The sequence below is a fragment of the Paramisgurnus dabryanus genome, chromosome 12 (genome assembly GCF_030506205.2).
Source record: "Paramisgurnus dabryanus chromosome 12, PD_genome_1.1, whole genome shotgun sequence".
NCBI classification, from domain to species: domain Eukaryota; kingdom Metazoa; phylum Chordata; class Actinopteri; order Cypriniformes; family Cobitidae; genus Paramisgurnus; species Paramisgurnus dabryanus.
In genome coordinates this window covers 24,587,021-24,609,726 of record NC_133348.1, presented here as the reverse complement: position 1 = coordinate 24,609,726, position 22,706 = coordinate 24,587,021, and positions in this window count along the sequence as shown.

Below are 22,706 nucleotides of genomic sequence, written 5' to 3'. Positions count from 1 at the left end.
CAGAGGAACCAGTAAAGGGTCGAATGTTGATTGTTAAAGCTAAAATGCAAGAAACGCTTGTTTTCCTGATAAATATTTATGCACCAACAGTGGGACAAGAACGCCTTAATTTTTTTAATATAATAAATGAGAGTCTTAAAAAGTGTTTTAATGAAGGATGGATTGTTATTGGTGGAGATTGGAACTGTACTATAAACTTTACAATAGACCGTAATACTGAGGAACCTCATAAACAGTCTTCAAGTGCATTATCAAAAATTATGAAGGACTTCCAGTTATTAGACATGTGGATAATAAAACACCCTAATGATAGACAGTATACATGGATTAAAGCTTTTAACAATCGAGTTAGTGCTGCCCGATTAGATAGATTTTATGTGTCAGATTATTGTAATAGTAGAGTCATTGAATGTTGCATTTGTCCTGTAGGTTTTTCTGATCATCATTTAATTATTATGACAATGACCATGTCAAATGCACCTAGAAAATCGGTTTACTGGCATTTTAATGTTAAATTGCTGCAAGATGCTGCTTTTTGTGAGAATTTTGTTGTCTTTTGGGAAAATTGGAAAAAGAACAAACATTCTTTTGAAAACTTGAAACAGTGGTGGGATGTAGGCAAGACTCAAATAAAAATCTTTTGTCAGCAGTATACAGCCAACTGTAGTAGTAGAATAAAGAATGTGATTGAATCACTTGAAAAGCAAATTAATTCAATGGAATTGCAGTTGGTTGATGCACATAATTCTGTATTGTACAATGAACTACAAAAGAAAAGGAGAGAGCTAAGTCTGGTATTAAACGAGAAAGTAAAGGGAGCTCTGATAAGGTCCCGTTTCATGACTTTAGCAGAAATGGATGCCCCTACTTCCTTCTTTTTCAATCTGGAATATAAGGCGGCTCAACAAAAACAAATGCCATGTCTTAAACTCTCTGATGGGAGGATAACGTTTAAGAAGGAAGAAATGAGAACCCATGCTGTAAGTTTTTATTCAAGTCTTTACGCTGCTGAAAACTGTGAAAATGATGATACTATGGCACAGCTTTTTCAAGGTCTTCCTCAGTTGGACATTGACTCTAAAACTGTATTGGATGCTAATATTACATTTGAGGAAATTACTGCCGCTGTGGGACAACTTAATTCAGGACGATCTCCTGGAATAGATGGACTGCCAGCAGACTTTTATAAAAGGTTTTGGAACTGCATTGGATACGATTATTTTAATGTATTATGTGAGTCTGTAAGAGATGGAGTTTTACCTGTCACCTGTCAATATGCTGTTTTATCATTATTGCCAAAAAAGGGGGATTTAGCCTTTTTAAACAACTGGCGCCCTGTTGCCCTTCTTACAACAGAATATAAAATCTTTTCAAAATGTTTGTCAAATAGACTTAAAAAATACTTGGGTTTGGTCATACACAAGGATCAATCATATTGTATTCCAAAGAGGTCTATTATGGACAATTTGTTTTTAGTAAGAGATATTGTGGATATTTGTAATTGTTTGGATGTGAATGTCGGATTAATGGCCCTGGATCAAGAGAAGGCTTTTGAACGGGTTGATCACAATTATCTTTTTAGTTTATTGAAGGTTTTTGGTATTGGTGATTCATTTTTAAAGTTAATACAGTTATTATGTAATGGTGCATCATGTATGGTTAAGGTAGGAGGCGCTTTGAGCTGTCTGATCCCAATTTCAAGGGGTATTAGACAAGGCTGTCCACTGTCGGGTCAATTATATAGTTTAGCAATTGAGCCACTACTTTTTAAACTTCGGGAAAGATTGACTGGATTTAATGTGCCTGGTTTTTCCTTAGACTCAAAAATTTCTATGACCGCTTATGCTGATGATATTACAGTTTTTGTGAATCACACTGAAGACATAAAGTGTCTATCTGAGGTACTCTGTCTTTATGAGAAAGCTTCATCAGCTAAAGTGAACTGGGCTAAAAGTAAGGCATTTTGGGCTGGTAAAAGGGAATTAGCGAGTCTCCCAAAGTTACCTGGAGATCTTAAGTGGGGCAGAGAGGGACTTAAATTGTTAGGGGTTTATTATGCTTCCTTTTAAAAAAAAGTAATTTTATTGTTTTTATACAATAATATTTATTCTTTTTTTGTGAGTCTGTAAAATTATTGTGAACATTTGAAATTGTTATATTAAAGGAGTATTTAAATTCAAAAAATATTCTCTCTCTCTCTCTCTCTCTCTCTCTCTCTCTCTCTCTCTCTCTCTCTCTCTCTCACACATAGTGAATTTGTAAAGCATCTGATCTGTCCATCATATAGCTGTGATTCAGTTTTGGCCTGCTCTTTATCTGTATCACTGCTGCCCACTTATCTCTTTATCACTCTCTCTCTCTCTCTCTCTCTCTCTCTCTCTCTCTCTCTCTCTCTCTCTCTCTCTCTCTCTCTCTCTCTCTCTCTCTCTCTTGGCAAATGATGGGGTATCAGCTGATCTGTGCGGTGGAAGGATTTGGTGTTCCATGAAGTCTATTTAAAAGTACAAATGCCTTGCTCTCTCTCTCTCTCTCTCTCTCTCTCTCTCTCTCTCTCTCTCTCTCTCTCTCTCTTCTTTTCAGCCATATTTATATTATTATTTATTGGCTTCCTGTTTTTTCTGTATTCATATCTCTGCACTGCTTCATATGGAAAAAATCTCACCGTCTCACTGGCTATTTAGATCTCAATTTGAGCTATAAACAGACAGTAAAGAAACTACCCTTGTGTGTATTTTTAGACCAATACCCCATTTAGCAGGTTTGAGACAGCCACCCTTCACCCCATGCACATATTTACATGTCTAAATGCACACATGCATACAAGCAAACCATACAGACCATACATTCCTCTAGATATTATTGCTCCACACACACAACATACACGAGAATGAGGTATGTGAGCATACTGAAATGTGGGTCTTGTAAACCAGCATTTGTGCAGCGCAAGACACATGTTGGAGTCTAAAATTGAATAAATGCTTGTTCCATACAAATGTTATTATTTAATAATCTGTGTGAAGTAAAATTGGAAAATGAGCCTTTAGTGTCCCACAGCTTGCACTGAAGTTTGGATGTTATTCAAGCGTGATTTACGAATGATCCAAAGAACATCATGTGCACTTCAATGAAGCCAAGACATCTGATCTTTCCGAAAAAAAAGTTAACATGGTCACATGTGCTTCCATTTAATTAAACTTAAGTGACTTGGAAATATAAGGCTATAAAGATTTGTTGTATCTCACAGCTTTCATTTGCCACAATTTTTCAAAAAAACAGAAAACAAATTATCTTGTTTGTTTGGATGTTTTATTGAAAATATCCCATTATTGATCCCACATTTGAACTACAATATTATGGACCCTACGTCTAACACAGGCAATAACTATGGAAGTTCAACTTCCATAAAAAACGGAAGTAACACTGAACATGTGTGATACATTTAATACAAACTGTACATTTGATATTGCCACTTTGACCTTTTCAAGATGTAATGTGCTTCTAGGTTTCTACACATAAGAAATATTAGCTTTAATTTTGCCAAACATTGTGTGATTGATGATTACAAACTCTCCAAATCATACAGTTTCTATTTCCTCTTCTCAGTATGTATATTAACTATATGGACACATAAACCCACTGCTAGGCTTTTTGTTCGAATCTGAAAATTAATTGGTTGCCACTTGCTTTTTCTCTTCCAAACAAGCCCCTATGGAGATTCCCAACATTCAGGTCAAAAACTGTTTTTGGTGAACAGATTTTTGATTTCTAGAAGCTCTTCCATTCCGTTCATATAGGCAAACTCCTTGAGATTAAAAAGGAAGAATATCTGACATGATACAGAAAGAGTGACATGATTTTTTTTAAATAAATCAATACATAATACACGTTAAATTCTGCTGGGTTGTTTTTAAGCCAATATTGTACAGACTACAAAAAAATCATAATCATAATCGTAATCATAGGGGAACCATTTTTAGTGCTATAGCACCTATAAAGCACCCATGAAGAACCATACGGGGGTGATATAGCACCACTATAGCACTAGGTATGGTTCAATATAGCACAATATGGTTCTACACAGGTGCTATATGGCACTTTAAATGTTTCCCCTATAATTACGAGCCAGTGAACCACCTTTAGTGCTGTTTACCACCGTTTGTTTTTAGAGTTGCTGGGTTGTTGTTAACCCAACCATGAGTTGAAACAACCCAGTATTACGTTGAACAACCCAGCATAGGTTTATTTATTAACCCAATATGTGTTTTGTCCAATATTTATTGGGTGTAGAATACAAAAACATGATATTTCAACACCCTTACGAAAATTAACTATGGTTTTATGGTGGTAAAAGTGTAGTAACCATCTTTTTATGGTGTATTGATTACAATCAGCCAAACCATGGCTTTAATAAACTAACCATGGTTTAACTATGGTTTTTAAAAACCATGGTTGTCAAAACCATGATTATTTTGTGGTGACCATGGTTTTACTACAGTAACCACGTTTTTTTGGTTTAACTGCAATAAAGCCATGGTTTATTTACGTAAGGGCAAACCAAATTATGTAATGTTAATGATTTACATCAAAATTGTATTTTTTATCTTAAGTTGTGAATAATTAGAAGTCACGAATAGTATAAAATTAGATATTGTTTAAATACCCTGTCAGGAAAATGGTCAAATAGTCCCTAGCTGTCACTGGAACGGTATACCTTTAAAAAGTAGCCTACACGTTTGCACCTAACAAGTTCATATTAATTAAATACCTCTACCAAAAACTGGTACCAAAGAGTGCATATTAGTACCTCAAAGGTACGTTCTGATACCAAATGTATAGGACCTTTTTGAAAGGTACTGTCCCAGTGACAGCTTGGGACTGATTTTTTTATTTTGTTTTTTCTGATCTCAAAAGACTATGGGCCCTATCTTGCACCCAGCGCAATTGACTTTGTCAGTGACGCATGTATCATTCGTATTTTGCACCGGCGCACAGCATGTTTTTCCCTCCACAGACGCACGTCGGCAAACTAGGGAATGAACTTGCGCTCCCTGGGCGGTTCAGCGCAAAAAAAGAGGCGTGTTCCGGCGCAAACCATTCCTGATGCTATTTTTCAGTTTTAAAAAACAATTGCGCCACTGACCAGAAAAAAAAAGTTTAAAGTCAGTGGCGCGTTGCGCGTTGTTCATTATGCTATTTTAAGGGCGCATGCTTGACCATAATGTATAGCGTGCACAACGCGCATACACTTTGCATCTAATCTACACAGATGCAACAGTTATCTTTGCAAATCATAAATTGTTACACTTAAAAATATTAACACATGAGATAAGGGGAATCATAGTGGTGAGCATTGTGGTGATAGTTTTTATTTATTGTGTGGCTGCGTTAAAAAATTCTCAAGCAAATAACGATTAAAATATTTTCATAAGTTTGTTGTGTGGCTGTATTACGTTTATTTTATGTAAATAATAATTAAAATGTTTTCATAAGAAACCTTAATGTATATGAAGTTGATTTGTAAGAGTACTTTGGGGTTGGACCTTGCTTGCGTTTCTTGGGTCCGATTTCAAAGCCCCCAAACCCTTTCAGCGGTGAGGGTGGACGCAGCGATGTCCACTGCTGGCATCAGGTCCTGAGGCAGATCCACCTCCCGTTACACGGCGTGCCCGATTTATGCTGGCAAGCTTGGGATTCCCCCGTCTCCTGACATCATTGTAGCGCTTGGCGCAATGATGGGGATGCCAGCTGATGAGACTGTGGCTATTTCCTTTCAAGCCTGTTTAACCTACGCTGATTTGGGCGGGTTTCTCCTATCCCCATACAAAACAACTTCTCTGTCTTTGACTGCTCTTACAAGAACGTACGGGTCTCCTCGGCTGTGAACCGCTCCTGGCGTGCGCCTGGTAAATCCGTCATAATAATAGCAACCCGCCATGAAACTTGCGCCCTTGCGTTTAAAGGGAATGTTGGATAGCATTCTGATTGGTTTATTTGACGTTACGCCCAAACCACACCTATGAATAATGAACCTACTTCAGACCAACCCCTTATTGATTTGCGCCCGGCGCAAGAGTTATTTCTCACGCCGGGAAAATAGCAACTGCGCCAAAGATCCGCCCACAAACTCACTTGCGCGTTGCGCTTCGCACTTGCGTTTCAGATCGTTAAAATAGGGCCCTATATATATTTGTGGTTATTTTATGATTATTTAGTGAATCTGTCACAGGTAGGGGTGGACCCAGATGTTAATAAGGTCACACCCCTTTTTCCACCTCGAGGAGGTTCCCAAAGCCACCCCAATGACCAGACACACAAGGTAAGCATAATATTAAAATGCACTTTATTTAAATTAATTAAAATAATAAATAGGGGAGGGAGGAAGGGGAACTTAAAATAACGGCCTCTTCAGGCTCTCGTTCTCTTCACAGGCTGGGTTTCACACAGTTCCTTTTCGTGTCGCTCACTCTCTCTCTCTCTCTTTCTCCACAGGCGACGGCTGGGACACAGAGACACAGTCATTTGGACTTGGTTTACTCTCACCTCTCTGCTGGACACAACGTACAGTAAGTACGGGTTTCACACAGCTCCTTTTCGTGTCGCTCACTCTCTCGCTCTCTTTCTCCACAGGCAGCAGCTGGGACACAGAGACACAGTTACTTGGACTTGGTGTACTCTCACCTCTCTGCTGGACACAGCGTACAGTAAGTACGGGTTTCACACAGTTCCTTTTCGTGTCGCTCACTCTCTCGCTCTCTTTCTCCACAGGCAGCGGCTGGGACACAGAGACACAGTTACTTGGACTTGGTTTACTCTCACCTCTCGGCTGGACACAGCGTACAGTAAGTACGGGTTTCACACAGTTCCTTTTTGTGTCGCTCACTCTCTCGCTCTCTTTCTTTCCACAGGCAACAGCTGGGACACAAGAGGCACAGTTACTTTCCACCTGGGGCGTGCTCACAACATTAGTTTAGTAACCACACTGAGACCGGCAGCCTCTTCGTTCTCCCTCGACGAGGCGTATGAAGGTGGGGGTTTGGGCTGACAAGACACACAGCAATACACAGCAATACACAGCACCACGTCAAAGTGAAAGTTCCACAGCACAAAAGACTCACCCACCACGATCCAGTGTACACTTAAGATGCCCGCCTTTCTCCACTTCGCCGGGGTCTGTTCGGCGATGGTTAATACGGCCCAGTCGATAGATGCGTCGCCGTGGCTAGCCCCAGCCAATATTCCTTAGGCTCACCCACCGCGCTAAATTAGGGGTAGGGCCGTCCTCCTTCACTCGGAAATAATCGCTTTCACAACAGGTTATCCAACACAATGCGTATTCACCTCAGTGTGTTATACTCACGGATGCTGTCAACCTTGGTTCCAACTGTCCTCTGTTCTGATTCACACTGCGATCGCCTAGGTCACACAACACAGGGCGTCTCTTCTCCTAACAGGGTTACACAGCAATGTCATGCATCTCAATGTTCTCCATGCAGATATACACTCACGTTATCTCTACTTCCTCTTCGTTATTGTGTTTCAGTTTCCAATGCTTCCAATCTTTCTTCCACCCTTAAGGTGTACAAAGTCCACACAGTCATATAAGCTCCAGCCAGAGAGAGAGATCAACAGCCCACAGCCGGCGTACTAGAGGATGCAGACGCAGCGCTTCACACTGTACACAACAACAACTGCTCTCTTCCGGGTGCTCCTTCAATCGATTTACGACCTGCCTTTCTTTCGCCTCCTGTGGCTCTGTCCTCTTTCCGCGCGCTTCCCAGCGCAGCCCGGATCAACAGAGCCTTCAGGCTCTTCAAAAGGTGCGTGTCATTTACTCTGCCTTTGGCAAAGGAGCTTTCCCCATGGCAATCGCTTCTCGTGTCAATCGTGCTTCTCGTTCGTGTTTCTGCAGAGCCTTTTATGTGGCTCATCCTTCCATAGCCTCCAATCACAATCCGCTTCTTTAATGTTTGACACCTGTGGCTCGTAAAGCCCTGATTGCGTTGCCCTGGAAACCAGGAAGTGAGAGAGTGCATCGTCGAATGCGGCCTGGGCAGAAACCAACTTCGAGCGGAACCAAGTTTCGCCAATTTCGGTTCCGCTCTATAAAAGTCACCCTGTGACAGTTCTGTATAGCATTATGAGTCACACAGATTTATGCATGGATAAAGTGTCTTCTAAATGCATGCATATAATAAATAGGTTTAGTCCATATTTACAAGCTGCATAAAAAAGAAATTTAGTGCCAATAACTATTAGGTTTTTTAACTACTGTGTACTTACATGAGAAAAAACACATTTAATACATTGTACCTGTACTTATATTGTGTACATGAGTGTTGTCCGGGATAGGTTTAGGGGTGGGTTCAGAGTTAGGGGTCAAAAAGTACTTTAAATGCAATTACATACTATACATTTTTCTTATGTAAAAACAATGTAATTAAATACACCTACACTGTCAGAAATAAAGGTAAAAAAATTGAAACTGGGACGGTACTCTATAAAAAGGTCCTAATATGTACCATGATCTTTGAGGTACTAATATGCATCCTTGGGGTACAAAGGTTTACTAAAAGGGTAGCACCCCAGCGACAGCTTTGTACCTTTATTTCTAGCATATATAATAAAAGTGTTACAAAAATAATCTTTTAATTGTACCTGTTGCATGCATTGAAAACTCCATTTTATTCTAGGCCACAGTAGCCCTGTGTTTAAGCAACAGCACACAGTTTGTACTAAAACCCAGTTAATTTAAAGTCAACCCCATCTGCTTCTACCTGTGTGTGTAGTCATTTGTGTATGACTGTGTGTTTGTGATGAGGTAATGGTTACTGGGAGCTCTTATCAGCTGGAGAAAGAGGGAACAGGTGCATTTCCTGTTGGGCCCTGCCGACACAAAAGCTTCTTTGTCTGACCCCGTTCCCTGACTCTGCACTAAAGTGGTGATTCAGCCGGGTCCTTCCCCTCTCCAACCTGGTCCTTCTCTTTCTCTCTCTTCCAGCTCCGGAGAGACCAATTAGAGACAATGCAAGTAGGTTAGACTGCCCATTAACTGAGGACATTGTTAAGCACAATGCCAAAAGGATTGTACATTAACAATAAAACCCATAAGCCAGTACTAGAGTGTCGCTGACATTGTTTGGCTAAACCAAGAGTGCCATTTTGCTCCTGCGGTGAGCGTGAGTCCGTGTGTGCTGGGTCACACAGACAAGATTCTTGTCACTTAAATAGAATCTCTGTGTTCAAGGTTTTTTTTATCCTGTCTCTTTATCTGGTTCTGTTCCTGGACATCTCCATCTTCCACCCGATGACCCTCTCGCACACAAGCGCACAGTCTCTCTACGCTCTGGATAATCATGGGAAAAGGATGATGTAATGCCCCCAGCTGAAGGGTTTCGAGTGAGATGAGCTCACTTTTAAAAGGCAAACTCTCGAGGGCCTGTCTGGGGGTCCTGACCTCCGACCTTGGGGGCCATGGGTTCACCCCCTATTGAGGGAAATCGGTTTTGATGACCACTTGCCTGCGCATTGACATAGAGCGTCGTTCCTAACATCTTAATTTTGTTTTAAATGCATATTGTTGTAGTAAATGTATATTACCCAACAGTGTACATTTTACATAACCCGTACTGTTTATCTTTTTATGCTTTATTACTGTTTATTCTATATTTTATTACTTGTTACCACTTGTGTTTTATATTTATATTATTATTTTTCATATAATTCTCTGACTTGTGGCATTCTAGTGTGGAGTAGTAGTGCCTGTATCTTGTGCATATAACAATAAACGCTCTTTTACTGTACATTCTTATTTCTTTGTGTTGTATTTGCTGAAACTAGATGCCAAGCAGTGTTGTTTTCGTCAACGATGACGATAACGAAATGATTTTGTTGACACACCTTTTTTTGTGACACTAACGCGACGATGACTAGCTAAAAATGGCTCTAAGGTGACAAAAACATGACGAGACGCTTTTGAGTTTTCATTGACGAGACGGAACGAAAATGATTATAAATCTGACGTTCACAATGCATGTCATTTCTGCCTATTTTGCGTGAAATCGGTCTGCTAAAAAGTATCACCAATGTTGCCGCATCCTATCCTTGTTTTGGGTACGCCCACCACCCGGCTGCCGCGCACGAGCACCAGATTTCACACAACAACAACACACCTGCTGCTGTGGCAAGTTCGAAGGACCGTGGCGGTGACGCCAATAAACGGAAACGACGAGATGATTTATGGACATACTTTCAGTATAATCCATCAGAAAGAAAAACGGAATGCATATTGGGAGACGCTAATATTTTTTTAAAGGTAACTAACAAGTCACCCTGTTAACATATCATATACATTCAATTTTACTCGACAATCAGCTTGTGACCCATTTCATGGTAAGCTTAAGGTTTTACAAGTATCTACTTGTCAAATCTAAGCCCATTTCCAATACTTTTTGTGGTGTATTTAAATAACAAGGCAAGACAAGCGTTTCTCAACTTTATAAGTGAGGTCTCAGAGTAACACACAAACTTAACATGAGGGTATATCCATAGGGTATATCAGGCTCAACTTTTTTGTTATGACATGCGCAGAAGGCACACCGACTAAAACTACGGCAAGCCCTCAGGGACAACCTTAATGCACATTTTAATAGTATTAAATACACCACACTTTTTAACCTAAATTAATTTAATAAAAATACTTTTTTTACTAAAATTGATTTAAACCTTTTTGCGTTTTCATCGACTAAAACTTGACTAAAACTATCAAGTTTTTAAAGTGACTAAAATGTGACTAAAACTAAAAAGCATTTTCGTCCAAAAGACTAGACTAAAACTAAAAGGGCTGCCAAAAACAGCACTGGTGCCAAGTGCATGTCATTTTAAGCGTTTTATCTGACAAGATTACCAAAAAGTATATCACAAATACCTGATAACTGGTTTAACCTGTGCATTAAATCATTAAAGGAGCAGTTTATCGAAATATGAAACACAGATAGCATAAAGAATCTCACTGGTTCTTGCCCAATGTTGAACCAATGAGTTTCAACATTATCAATGTGTTGCCATATTTGAATTTACCATGCTAAAAACGTTGCTAAATATGAAGATTTGGTTCTACAATGCAATAAATCCATTTTGACTAATTTGGGTAAAAACATGTTTTCTATACCAAGAAAGTGACAAGTTGAAAATCACTATTTTCTGTAACAAACTTTCACATAACATCTTTAGGTTATAATAACATAAAAAATTCAAATCCATAATTTGATTTATTATAAAAAAGATTTTTTTCAAAATGCTATAAATCTATTGAATCAATATATATATATATATAAATGTTCATTCATCTTTTCCATGTTATATTCATTAAAAAAATAATAATAAACATGAATGGCATTAATCAAAACACTTACTTTGTCGTATTAAGAACACTGTCATTGCTGCTGTCATCCTTGGGATGTCATCGCTGAACTTTTTTGAAAGCGATCAGCTGTAAAATGTTTTGGTCCTGCTCGATTTTCGTTGACTTCGAGTAAAATAATAGAAAGTTTTGCCATAAGATCCATTGGGGGCAATGTGTTGAGATAAGCTTGATGCTGTTGTGTGCCTTCAGTCTCCAGAGTGCCTCTCCCCTCGCATAAATTATTCGTTTTTGATGGCTTACTTTTCTTCCACCACAGGTTTTTAAGGAAAAACTAGGATTCTGTGTGTATTCAATGCGCCGCCATTGTTGTTTACAGTGCGTGGAATGGTGCGCTGTGATTGGTTAAGTAGATTTATTGCATTCTGCAGAGAAGGAGGACTGGTGAAAAGATGACAGAATAACATAGGGAATATCAGATTTTGCGTAAAATAAAGAATTTACTTTTTAATACTGACCTGATACAATACTGATTTTGGTGGTAACTATTTTTTGTTTTAAATGGCGTTTCTCACATTTTGGAACCAAACTCTTCATATGCTCTACTGCGTGAGACAACATATAAACATGGTGCGGCGAAATGGCAACTTCTCTGTAAGGGGACCCGTGGTGTATCGATAAAAACGGCTCATTCTAAGGTCATTAAAACAATACAGCAATGTAAAGTCTTTATACACCACTGATAATAGTTATGTCAAGAGATCCATCTAAACGTTACACTTGGCACCTTTAATGTTCTTTACTATGCTCATTGCACAAATCTGACCCTGTTTAAGTGTGTGGGAATGGGTGGTTGCCCTTGGAGACAGTCTTATTGGCCCATAACAATACTGTCATCCCAATCAGCCTTACGGCTATTTATAAAACCATCTTCTCTCTTTCTCTGTATCACTTGTGCCCTTCGTCTCGTTACCCTGATCTCTTCATTTTTCTAAATCTCTCTCTCTCTCGCTCTCACGCTCTCTCTCTCTTACTGCACATCTCTGCCAGATTAGCTGGTTTCAATGCTCCTTGCTCTTAATAAGCTGTTGGAATCTGGGTCAGAACTCACAGCTGCTTTGGATCAGAGGATGGCGCTGGACCAGCATTAAGACGATATTAGATTTTCCTCAACTATAAATCAGTATAGTTACAAACAATAATTATACAGTCATTTAGCCATAAATCCATTGGCAAGTACTGTAAACTACAGACTGATCCAGTAATACAATTACATATCTTTATAATAAAGAGATTATCCATAAACCAATGTAACGTAAATCACGCTGTTAGCTTTTAGGCGCAAAACAGCAAATATGTGCATGCGATAATTGGTTTTGTCTGTGAAAATATGTGCTACATAAACAATACGTGATTTAGAAACAATGTGTTGTGAATTGAAACTTTTTAATTTGACATTCAGTCTCAGCAGTAAAACTTGATTTTAACTGCAGACCAACACAATGTACCCAAACACGACTTACTAGGCCACATTTTGTTTCAATTGTACATACACTCAGCAATAAAGTTACAAGAAGGGACTAAAATCATCACTGGGGTACAAAAAGTTCATGAACTCGTTCATATTTTGGGCGAACGTGAACTGAACGTACTGTATTACTGCCTGATGAACGTTACCATGAACTTGTTCATTCTGGTGCCTGTGAACGGCACGTTCTCTCAGTTTAACGTCATTCAATAGGGTGCCAGATTTCTATAGTCTTCCAGGCGAAAACCGGCTAAAACACACTGTAAACAGGCCTTAATGTGTAGCAGAAAAACACCCAATCTGGCAACACCCGTGTTTCACGGCTGCATGCGTCATCAATACAAAGATCAGCATGAAAGTGACGCATGCTGAAATCCCTGCCGCGCCACTCACATAGTTTAACATTGAATAACATCATATTTGTCCTAAACGGTTAACGATTAACATAGGCTGCTGACGCATATTCTGGATCTTGAAATAGACTTTGACTAAGCTCACGCTATTTAACGTGCACGTGCGGTGTGCAATACCTGCGTGTTATTCTACACGCGACGCCTCGCAGCGCTTCTCGCCCGGGGTGCGACCCCCTTGAAGCACCTGGGTAGTCTTTCAAGGTATGTGCAAGCAAATACAAAAATTAAAAGACAGTCAATGCTAATGTAAACCCTGGTTGGATAAGGATTTAAAGTTGGATATGAAGATGAAATCTGACGCATTTAGCTTCAGTGTTAAAACTGATCAAATAATTGCTGTCTGTGGTTCTATATGGGCTATAATGGCAATAATTAAAAAAACATAATATGGGGGAAAAGAACTACAAATTAGTTCATTTTTGGAACTGTGAACTAGTTCAAAATTTTGAAATATGAACTGAACTAGTTCATTTTAAAATTTGACAACTGTGAACTGAACTAGTTCATGTGGAAAGTGAACTTTCCCAACACTGAACAAAAATGGTATATATTAGGACTTTTTTAAAGGTCCTAGTGACAACTTTTGTACCTTAATTTCTGCACTGTAAAAAATCCATATCCTCTAGCATGACCGGTTTGGCGGTGGGTCAGTGATGGTGTGGGGTGGCATTTCTTTGGGGGCCACACACCCCTCCATGTGCTTGCCAGAGGTAGCCTGACGGCCATTAGAGATCTTTAGACCCCTTGTGAGACAATGTCCTGGTTCGGTTGGCCCTGGATTCCTCCTAATGCAAGACAATGCTAGACCTCATGTGGCTGGAGTGTGTCAGCAAGAGGAAGGCATTGATGCTATGGACTGCCCCGCCCATTCCCAAGACCTGAATCCAATTGAGCACATTCGGGACATCATCCACCATCACCATGTTGCACCACAGACTGTCCAGGAGTCGGAGGATGCTTTAGTCCAGGTCTGGGTGGAGATCCCTCAGGAGACCATTCGGCACCTCGTCAGGAGCATGCCCAGGAGTTGTGGGAAGGTCATACCGGCACGTGGAGGCCACACACACTACTGAACCTCATTTTGACTTGTTTTAAGGACATTACATCAAGGTTGGATCAGCCTGCAGTGTGGTTTTCCACTTCAATTTTGAGTGTGACTTCAAATCCAGACCTCCATGGGTTGATAAATTCAATTTCCATTGATAATTTTTGTGTGATTTTGTTGTCAACACTATCAACTATGTAAAGAAGAAAGTATTTAATCAAATTATTTTATTCATTCAGATCTAGGAGTTATTTAGTGTTCCCTTTATTTTTTTAAGCAGGGTGTATTTATCTTGACTAGAGATGAGTTGTTATAACTTATAAAAATGAAGTCTCTTGTTTACTATATTTTATAAGTTGTAGCAACTCATCTCTTGTCAAGATAGATAAATAATAGACATGACTTGTAAATCTGAGTTGATTCAACAAAAAAATTTAAGGCAGCAAAGATTTTTTTACAGTGTGAGAGTGTACCATTTAAAGTTATTATATATTATCTTCCGTGCCCCAAATTTCATACATAACTTCAGCTTCCATAAATGTATATAAGCACTGTTTATAAGTAGTGAGCTGCCTACATAGATATCATTGTATGTCATCATAAAAGCAGGGCAAATCAATGCCAATGTCAACCATGGTTTTACCCAATTTTTACAATACTGATGTCAAGGTAAGGTTTAAATAATGCAGCTAAAGTTAAAACAACTTGGTTTTGCAAGTCAATTCATCCTTCTATTTAAGGTTTTAATCTGTGATAAGTTGACATAAAAATAGATGAAATGGTTTATGAAATGTCACATCCATAATGTTGTTTCCTCCTTATAAAAGCACATAACAAAATTAAAAATAAAATAAATATTTTTTGTTCTTTGAAGAGCCTTTCCCTCTCCATTTGTTGGCAATTATGGCTTCTGGTTTGTGTATTTTAGTCTACAGAAATTTTTATGTAGTATGTTGTCTCCCCAAAACTCATTTTTTTTTTGTGACAATAAAAATGTGCATGCATGTTTCCCTCATTTAGTAAAAATAACTCGGACCACATAAATTTGACACTTTCTCTTTGAATATTTCTTTACTGGCATGTACAATACAAGAATGATATCCTCCACATGTTACTGAGGCCAAATTTAAAAACAACTGAAAGCAAAAATAGATAGCGTCCTATAATTTGCCCTGTCCTCCAAAAACGCAAATACACAAACTCCCTCATTAAGTGATTTACAGTAATGCTGATGTAATGAAAACAAATCTGTACTTTTTTTGGCTAAGAAGTGAATGTGATTACCCTGCCCACACCCCCGCATACAGGTTCATTAACTCCCAGTGTGAGTGTGTTTCCATACACAGACAATACACAGAGGGAAAAGATCGCAAAGTGCTCTGAGCATGTGCTTTACAGCACGTAGGCATTGGTGGAAAGGGAACGTGAGAATGAACGAGAAACTGTGCAAAAAAGATTCGTTTCGGAATGAGAAGAAATTGCCGAGTTCATTGTCTTGAGAGTCACAAAGGGAGCGTTCTGAAATGTAGGCGCGTGCTTGAGTGCACTATTCTTGTCTAAGCTGTGACCCCAACGCTTTCTTGACACCCAGTGACCCGGGTCAACATGAGGGTCACAACCCCTTAGATGCCATAACATTGAGAAGCAGCAGTTTGTTCGCGTGAAGTGCATGGGCTGTATGCATTTTATCACCTCTAAAGTGCTCTCGGAGCACAAAGGTACGTTTTTGGTTAATAATCCGATCTTCTTTTTTGGTAATGTGACTCCACAACTGTATGCATTTTTTTTTAAGTTGCTCCACAATTTTTATGCGAAAATGTTTTAATTAAATACATTGGTGAAATGTGTGGCAATTCAAAGCTGATTCGAAAATTTAAAGGGTTGCGGTAGGCTCACCTGTGATCAACTGAAAAGGTTGAAAGTGCATGAGGCAAATTGAGTCTGGAGGCCATAGATCAGTCTTTACTATTTTTCACGAAAGCCACACTGATAGGACAAAGTCAATAGGAAAGCAACTTTTACCCAGTATCAAAAGTTTCATCCATGTCTGCTTATTAATCGTCCCTGAAAATACAACATGCAATGCAATAAATACAAAATGGGGGATCATTCTTTATCATTTGTGACTTTGGACCACAAAACTAATCATAAGGGTAATAATATTTTATAAATATTAATAAATAAGCTTTCCATTGATGTATGGTCCATTGATAACATAATCTTTATATAATATTCTCATGATTTTTGACATAGAAGAAAAGTCGATCATTTTGACCCATACAATGTATTTCTGGCTATTGCTACTAATATACCCCTACTACTTACCTTGTGGTCCAGGGTCACATTTACCTCGAACAAGATGATTTTACTTAATGAAACCTGGATTAACAGGGACATATCATCAAAATCTGACTTTTTCCATGTTTAAGTGCTATAATTGTGTCCGCAGTGCTTCTGTTAACCCAGAAAATGTGAAAAATAACCAACCAGTAAGTTAGTTTACTATTCTCTTTAAGCATGTGAAAAAATAGGTAATTGGAATTTGTCTCCCCTTGTGATGTCAGAAGGGGATCTTATTATAATAATAAGGCCTCTTAATCTGCACTATCCAACCACAGCACTGCTATTAAGTGCAGAGATTTTGAAAAAATAATTGACAGCAGTTTCAATAAAAAAACTTCCTTTATGGCGATCAGTGTTTGCATTTCATCAGTCCATTTGCATTTTAAAGACACAACCAAAAATGGCACATTTTTGCTCACACCTACAAAGTGGCAATTTTAACATGTTATAATAAATCTGTGGGGTATAAAACTTCACATGGGGACACCAAAGATTTATTTTACATCTTAAAAAAGTCCCCTTTAATGCTTCGCATTGTTATAATGCGTGTATGCAGTGCCCCCAATACCCCCATTTTATTTTTTAAGAGTGCGCTTGTTTGCCTCCAGGCTGCATAACTAGCTCAACCAATAAGACTTTGTTGGTTAACCGGCTAAATCAGAACTATAAATATGTCAAATGTGAAATCTAGATCTCTTTCTCAATGACAGGCTGTCCAAACTTAACCCAAAACTACTGTGCAACATCAGGATACGATCAGAAAATAGTTGATGTTTAATGGACAGTTATGAGGAACAGGATTTTTGACCAAAGTGGTTTGGGAGTAAACATCTACCCATGTCACTCTTTTACTATGTTTGGAGTCCTTCATCCAGCACAACAGAAGATTTTCATTTTCCATATGGTAACATTCACAGAGTTTAATGTTGTTTCTGCAAACTGCGGTCAAGCGTGTGGGTCCGTCATATTGCATGACACAGTCGTGTGGTACAAAAGCATAAAACACGATTTCCAGTAAAGACGATTCGTTTGGTAACCGCTGCAATCTGCACGCCAAACAAAAACACTGGAGATTGAAGCATCACTGGTGCACTGTTCCACAAAAGAAGCACAACTAATGCATTTGTGTGCAATTAACACCTCTCCATGGATATCGCATGCTTAGATAATGAAGCAATCTGCAGCATCACCATTTATTTTGAAACCAAAAGCACAGGGCCGTTTTCCAGCATGAAATCAAACTTGGCATGAGCGTTTGAGGAGTTGTTAAGAAAATGTTTGTTTGTGTGATGAACTGACGATGACTGTGCAACAACGCAGGACACAATGGCACCTTGGCATCTTCTCAAGCATGCATCTTTTATAAAACACCGCATCAATGTGACCGAGAGACACCATTTTGTTCATTGCTAAATATTTGGGCTGAGTCGCTTTTCAAGAAAGGTTGTATACTTGAGATTAGGCTTTTTTACGCAGTGTGTTAAATTTCTGCTTTTTCTCTTTTAGTTCACCTTTTGACAGCGGGCTTTGTGTACAGACTGTGGGAAAGTTTTCTTTCCTGGTGAGGTCATCCCTTTAAATCCCCCCCATACACACACACACACCAGATCTGTTTCACTTAAACACACACACACACACACACACATACAAAAAAAGAGGAATACAACAAGGTCTTGGCTTTTATTTGTATCTCCATGTACACACATCTAACTGTGATGCGTTTTTTCTGGTAACATTTAAAATACATTTTAGTAACATCAATGCATCAATCTGATGTCTAAAAAGGTTTGATTTCACCAGGTTTCTTATTTGCATCTCTCAATCTAAAAAAAATACAAATATGTTTAGTATTTTCTATAGTTAACTGTAGTAACTATTGTAGTATACTGTGGTATAATTACTTTGTTAATGTATACTGCACTTTAAGAAAAAATGGTGGTCAAAATATGTATCCCAGCTGTCACTGGGACATTACCCTTTTCTATAAAGTGTGCATATTAGTATCTCAAAGGTACGCATTGATAGCAAATGTACCATTAGGTACAGCTATGTATACAAATTAGGACCTTTTCCCAGCTGGGGTACATATTTTGACAATTTTCTGACAGTGAATAGTATTCTGTACTATTTATTATAGGAAATTGATACACTTTAGTATACTTCAATATATACTCTGCTAAGAAAACACTCTAGTATATATAAACTTTTTCTACAGTCGAATCTGGTAAATACTATAGTATACTATAGTATTGTTTCATGTGGAATGTGATGGACTCTCGCATTAATGCACGGTTTGCTTGATTAAGAGTCTACACAGTACTCCGTTTTGCACGTCTTCCACGTACGCCATCGTACCGTGTCTATCACATTTCATTCAAATACAAATTTTCAATGACCCTTATCCACCTCAACCCAGAACCAATTAAACTCAAGGTCAAAGTCTTTATAACATATAGAAAATAACCCCTCAGGACCACACTTACAGCGCAGCTCACAATATCCCTTATGGCAGCGAAGGTTGTGCTTCCAGAGTGATGCTGAAAGCAAGCAGCAAGCTAAAACATGCTAAACTAAACGTACCCCAAAACACAGACGTTCATTGTAATCATAAAGAAGAATGCCTGAGTCACAGACACACACACACACAAGAGTCTTTGTTTTATGTGTGTTATACACTCACGACTCTTAATCAAACTTGCCCGACTGTGAGTCTTTTCCAACGTGTGTTTATCCAAACATGTGGAGACCTGCAGGGTGTTGAGATGAAGTGTGTGTGTGGAGTTGCATGACGGGCATTCCTCTCAATCAGACTGAAGCCCAAACTAAAAGGTTAAAGAAACAGAAAAGTGAGAAAACACACACACACTTATGGTCTATATTAAGGCCTACCGGAGGGTTTTGCCAGAAGGGGGCGCTCCACTGAAGGAATACCGAGAATGCCAGTAATACCTGGAGAAAGCTATCCATTTAGATTGTCATTCATCTTGATGGCAGTTGCTTGCCTGGATAGTGCAGGACCCTTATAAACTTTTAAAGCCAGTTTGAGACAAAAAATGTTGAGGAAACGCTTTGGATCCACAGGAAGACAAGAGATTTGTTTGACTTGATGCTTATGACATTAAAGTACATACTGTCGAGTGCCTTATTCGGCCTGCCGACATATTCATTCCAAAACGAGGCTGTGAGGGATGGACGCCCAGAGCGTGAGCTTTAAACCTATTGTTTTGTATGTTGGTCATTCAGCCATCAAAACACAGAAAAAAACGAAATCAGAAATCTTGGATTGTTAAAATGAGAAGGGACACATGACCCAATTTTGAGATGTGCAACGCAATGCGTACATAATATCTGTTTTGTTATTAGCCTGTTTGCTAATCACTAATTTCTAATGTTGTAAGCATGCCTACTTTTCTTTAAAACACTATTTTAGTCCTATAACTTATTTACAATCGTATAGATTTCAAAAAACGCAAGGCATGAATATGTTAAAAACTTTTCCGGTAAGTTTTTTAAGCACATTGACCAGAATCAACAGAAGCAGGATTCATTTCTATCTAAATAACATTTGTACATAACTTTAGGGGTTCATATGGGGTTTTTCTTCTGACAATAGACTCTTTTCCTGTTGACTTTATTAACATTTTCAGCTACCAGATCCGTGTACTATAGTGGAGTGGATAGAAGACGTTAGCAAATGGCCAAAAATAAAGTTGCCAGATACATATATACGTATATTAGTATGTTATATTAGTGCAACCAAGCGAAGCAACCAGACATTTTGATGCTTTCTGAGTTGCTAACACGTTAGAACCAATAGGGAATAACACCACTTATGTTGCCCAAATGCGCGCGGGCTGTAAAAGGGTCTATACTCGCACAACAAACTATTATGTAAATAGCTTGTTATTAAGTCAATCACACGGTATAAGTCAATGTTTGTGTCTTGAAAAAACATAACGGAGAAAACACATGGGACATACTCTTCGTTGTTGTCATAAAATATTGTATTGTTGCACTATATTGGTGTTTTAAGGAGCACCTAATTTCCTATTCATGATTTTACACATCCTTTTGTGTTTAAGTATTGTATTTGTACATGTTAATGATATGCAAAGGTACAAATCCCAAAGTAAATAATGACGCAAAATATCACTTCCAACTTAAAATCAAGGTCAAGCTTTATTTAAATCCCTTACGGGCAATTTTGGATACAGTTGTCAAAAAAAGAGAACATATGACAGACCCATACATTACAATAAAAAACATACATATAAATAGATATAAAACATAAAACATTAACCTCTTGAAAAGCACCCCCATTCTGGCCCGAAACCATGAAAATACCTACTTTCACTAAAAGGGCTGTTTTTACTAAACCATTTATAGTATAAGCATAACTGTGGTATCATTAGATAGAAGACATTAGCTTCGTTTTCCATGTTTCAAAATTATTTTAAGATAAAAAATTAAAAAGTTAGAGAGGCTGAAGTACATTGTAATAATTTTTTTTTTGCATAACATCTTTTTTAACACTAAAAACCTTAATGATAAATATATGTGTGAAACCTAGAAATGCAATGAGGCCAAAGCCACAAGTCTAAAGAAGTTATATTTCACGTTTGAAGTCAATAGACCCAAAATGAGGTTCTTGCAAGAGTTTTTGTAAGACTAGTGCCTTTTCTAAGTGCCAGTCAGCCACAAAATAAAAGTCTTTTGTTTACATGCATACACGTTCGTTCTTTTGATTGTTTATTCTTATATAAGCGTATAAAATGCCGTATCCACACCAGGAAATGAAGCTTCACACAAAGATCTTTGAATTCGTGTTCTAATTGGCTACACGTTCTGTCTATCAATATTTTCCATGAAGTCATTGGAGGAACGCGCGAGTCAGATGACGTCACGATATTTGACAGCGCTGTTTGGATATTATGTATTACCGCCTACTTGTACAATCAAGTTTGAGTGCTGGTTTTGAACGCGAGTGTGCTCTCATATACAAGTGTTACGATGTAAATAGTCCTCAGATTGTATATTATAATCTATTACAAGACGTGCATCTGAAATCTGATGTAAACAATGGAAAATATATCCATATTTCACGGATTATACGCATTTGTGGACAAAAATGGTCATTGGATGTACTTTGTTGGAGTTTTTATGGGTTATTCACACATCTGAAACAGACTGAATTCGATTCGCGTTCCTTATACCAGCACAAAGGTAAGGAGTCAGTTTATATTATGCATGTTGTTATCTGGACTTCTGTAATAAAATACTATATTTATGATGCTAGAGCAATTTAATCTCAAAACAGACACCATACACTGATGCTAAACCCTTAGACCTTTTAAACGATGTATAGTAGTGTTATTATTATTGTTGTTTGTACACAGTAGGCTATATATATATTATTAGCAGCATTAAAAAAAACTGACGTCTTTCCGTCCGCGAGCTAGTGCGCGTCGAGAGGTTAAAGCAACACTATGTAGTTTCCATGAAAAAATTACTTACACCATCTGGTCGAAAAGCGCAACAGTGCATGGTATCAGACACTCTTCTGCAGGCAGGGGGAGGGGCGGGGCTGTGTTTCCTACCCTCCACCGCCACTTTCAGAGTGTGCTTGTAGCAGCTAGGAGGTTGCTCGGGGTTGCAGCAACAGTACAATTTGTCCAGTTAAAAGTTGTTGAAATAATTTTAGATACATTATTTAAAGGTAAAAAAACGACATAGTGTTACTTTAAACCTAAGGCATTATGTTTATGTTTATCTTGGACAAACACTACTGACTAAACCATGATTCAAACCCGAGTTTTTTTGCAGTGCAGAGTAGCGCTTGTTGTTTGATGTTTCTACAATCACAAATGCAGACATGGTTTTATGTTTTAGTATCCTTACCTAACCAATCTGTTACGTTCTGCTCAAGCCGCGCTGGCAAAGTTGATCGATCAGCTTGGTCAGCTGCATTTCTGGATCAGAGCTGGTATTGATACGGCAGTAAAGACGATGCTAACTGCT